Here is a 4,150-nt window from a genome sequence, read left to right on the forward strand (position 1 = left end):
AACAAATTCAAAAGAATTTTAAGTTTGCTCCAAAGTGAGGCTTCTGAGGATGATTAGTTGAAAGACAAAAGAATGATTTCTTGGCCACCATTTATGAATGCGACCGATTTTAAAACTAGTGTTTGTACGATCATGTACATGAGACGGGTTTAACTTAGGGTAGAGGAGGAGACTGCCGCAAATGATTATTGATATCTTCCCAATCCCTTTAGCCGTTGTTTTAAACTGGGACTAGATCTCCAAAACCATTTGGCGTCTACTGAGACAGAACAAAGTTAACTTTGAGATCCGTTAATGTAAACATTTTGTTTTAAACAGTAACACTTTTAATTGCACAGAAGGTTAAAAAATTTCATCAGTCTAGTCGTTGCTTGATTTTTTTTTTCATTTTTTACTTCTTATTAGGCTATTGAAGGGAACCAAGACAGCTCCACAATTAAAACATACGTCTTAAAAGAACCGTTTGTAACCAAAGTTGTAAGGATTTACCCCAGCTTTGATTCCACACCCGTCTGCTTGCGAATGGAATTATATGGCTGCGAACCACAGCCTGGTAATGTTATCCTCTTCTTTTTCTCTGGTTTTCACGGAAGGAACTGGAAACTCATTGGTTGAATCAGCGTGCAAATTTTATGAACTGAAACAGCTAGCTGCATAACACTGTCCTATTTGCCTAAAATAGGTTTTTGGAAATTTTGAGGATTGCATTACTTTATGATCGCATTCCCGTAGGAAAAACAAATAGATTTTACCTGCGCTTAAAACATTTGTCAAGTATTTTACCCAAACTACCCGTTTGGCTCTTTGTCGTTTCTTGTTTAGCTTTGGCTCCCTCTACTATTTTAACCTTTTATTGCTTGCATTTAAATTAAGATGAATGTATGTGGCTTATACCTAAGAATTTTTTTTGTTTTATTCAGATTGCATTCATGTTGGATCAGTAGTTTGGGGATTATGGCAGCGCAAGTTAGCACTTTCCATCATAGACTACTACCTGGCCTTTATCACCAAGCTGAACGCCACTCACGTGGATTTTGTCCTGGATTATTATGTGGACAAGGCCCTGACTCGCAGTTACAATAGAACGGAGCCAGTGCTTGTTATTGATAAAATACCGGAAATGAAGGACATTTCACTTGGTTCACGAGTCATAGGTGTTCACAGGGAGACACACAAGGAGTGGTACCAAACTGGAACCGTAACTTCGATTCCAGATTCTAGATATGTATCAGTCAGATTTGATCGTGGCGTAATACGAAGACGGGTTCCTTTAGATGAACTTCGCTTAGTACGACGACCACGCTTTTGTACAAATGGGGCTTAAATCGCCCTTTATTAATCATCTAACAATAAGATGGTAATTTCAAATAAACAAGTGATTATTCTGTTTCCGCACCTCGAGTCCAAGACATTAATTAAATTTGTTTTCTACTTTGGTTTGAAAGGCTTGACGATTCAAACGATTCAGGGGTGCAGGGATGGCGCAGTGGTGAGAGCACTCGCCTCCCACTAATGTGGCCCGGGTTCGATTCCCGGAGTCGGCGTCATATGTGGGTTGAGTTTGTTGGTTCTCTACTCTGCACCGAGAGGTTTTCTCCGGGCACGCCGGTTTCCTCTTTCCTCAAAAACGAACATTTGACTTGATTTACTTTCATTGTTCATTTCAGTTTACAGTGCCCCCAATTAAGTTCCTTTCCTTTCCTTTCCTTTCAGAGGTAGAGAAAACTATAGGACATATCTTCACGGTAGGAAAACATATGTTTCGTGTTTCGCATTTTCAAATTGTAGGAAGAAAATGGAAAATGAAACTTTAAAAGTTCCCATTTTGTAGAATTCTATTATTTGAGAATGGTGTGTAAGAATAATTGTTAATAAAAAAGAGGAGCTCTAAGGAAACATTTTTTAGTGGACAGGTCGTTCCGATCGACTGACCTTTATAGTGTTGTCTCCAATGGATGTGGGGAGGGGGACTGAAATAGTGCTGTACATGTCGCCTAATCCGGGGCCATTTTCTCTCTTTAGGAAGGGACTTTCCTAACCGGACCTCAATATATAGTTTTCAAATATTATAACGGTCACTTTTGAAAATGTATGTTGCCTAACATACGAAACGTCAAGTTTTATAAAAAATGCGTTGGAATACAATGTTATCACCGCTGTTTGTGTTATTGCCTCCTTTTAATTTGGCGACGTTTGAACATGCTTTTTTTCCTGGCAATAACTTTAGAATTTGTTTTGCTGGAAGTCGCTGATATCCTTTGAGCTTACATCGATCATGAAAGGCGGACGAAAAGTTCACTTTACAGTCGTGTGCTTAGTTACCTGGCCTATAAATGAAAGTGAGGCTGGAGTTGACCTTGTTTTGATAGAAACCTCACTGCTTTTCCTTCTTTATGTAGACAAGGCCCTGACTCGCAGTTACAGCAGAACGGAGCCAGTGCTTGTTAGTGATAAAATACCAGAAATGAAGAACATTTCAGTTGGTTCACGAGTCATAGGGAACTCGTAACTTCGATTTCAAGTTCTAGATATGTGCCAGTCAGATTTGATCGTGGCATAATAAGGATGTTACCTTTAAAGGAACTTCGCTTAGTACGGCAAACGACCACGCTTTTGTTTAAATGAGGCTTAAGTCGCCCTTTGTTAATTATCGAACAGTAAGATAATAATTTCAAATAAACAAGCGGCTATTTTGTTCTCGCATTTCAAGTCGAAGCCTTAAATTAATTTATAAACAGGAGATGACCATGTCTTCGGCACTATTCACAATCCCACTGGCTTTGCACTCTTTATTTTCCTGCTACTGTTATTTATCCAGTCCACGGATAAGTCATGTCGCTTCTCCTTCGAAACCAACATTCGGGAGGGGGCATACGCTGTCCTTTATAATGCAATGGCCATCAAAGAAAAAAGCAATGAAAAATGACTTGACGCCAACGGTGCATTTCAACATAATAATTTTATTAGCCTTTTTCTCTTTAACATTGAGAGCGGTAAAAGATTGTGTAAGTGCTTCTTATACGATAAAAATGACGTAATGCTGTTATCGTTTCAGTGAAGTATCCCTTTCGTACCTGACTACATGCAGTAACCAACCACCGCCTAATAAAGATGTGACAAAAATGCGTAACCAGTGATGTAGCGTAACCACGTCGATCTTTTGTTGTGAGATCAGTCGTGTAACTACCAGTCGTGTTAAGTCGGAAATGTCTGTTTGGTGAGCGAAGCTTCTGAAGCAAACCAAGGGATACCCGGGACCACTTGAATTAGAAGAAGCAAAAGGTTACTAGTAATCTTATCGTCGTAAAAAAACCATGTGCTTTGCGGACTGTTGGTGTCTGACGTGATGTTATTTCCATTAAGAAAGCAGTGTTTTCTGACTTTTATTATAAATTTCTTGAAACATACGTTCTCCTTATGCCACAGCTTTCAAAGAAAGTGTCAATCTGGTAGGATGGATGGCTTGCGAAGGTGCTATAAATCGCCGTAATTGCCGCTGGGAAAATAACCACCACGCTTGCGCTGTTGAGAATGACCGCAACGTTGCTTTAAAGGAGAAAACCTCAGCTTCATGAGCCCTATTTGGGAAAGATTAAGTCCTTAAAGGAGTGATTGAGCCCCATGTTGTTAAAGCTCCATGTGAATGTATTGGTGAGCTATGTCTGTAGAGACTGCAGAAACTGTGGCGTTTTTATACGGACAAAGTTCTACTGGATTTAGTTATCCGCTTAGAAACTATGAAATGATCAATTTAAACAAACGCTTCCAAGCAAAAAGCAGCTAGTAATACAAGTGATGATGGGCTTTTGAATATTTGTGACACTTACAGCTAAACGCGCGAAGCTGTGTAGGCACCGAGAGCTGATCCAGATTACCGGTGAAGAAAATTGTAAGATCTATGAAAAGGAGGAAACTGATGCAAGCTGAAGGGCATAGCGAGGAAATCGACTCCAAAATCTTCCAGATTTTATAGCATAGCTACCAACTATAAGTTTTAGTACGTAAGATATAACAGATCTTGCCAGTTTTCTGAATCTAAATGTCCCAGTGCAAACAAAATCGTACTACCCAAACTGAAGTAAACAAGCGAGTAATAAGCCACGTTGACCTAAGCACAAAACATAACGAACAGGCAGCCATACTAAAAAAG

At 39.5% G+C, this 4,150-nt stretch overlaps 1 pseudogene; it reads left to right on the forward strand.

Moving 5' to 3' along the window:
• Positions 1-1,386, forward strand: part of LOC137993342 (sushi, von Willebrand factor type A, EGF and pentraxin domain-containing protein 1-like) — a 61,494-nt pseudogene extending 60,108 nt beyond the window's left edge.
• Positions 1,387-4,150: the final 2,764 nt, after the last annotated feature.

The sequence above is a fragment of the Montipora foliosa genome, chromosome 2 (assembly GCF_036669935.1).
Source record: "Montipora foliosa isolate CH-2021 chromosome 2, ASM3666993v2, whole genome shotgun sequence".
Lineage (NCBI taxonomy): Eukaryota > Metazoa > Cnidaria > Anthozoa > Scleractinia > Acroporidae > Montipora > Montipora foliosa.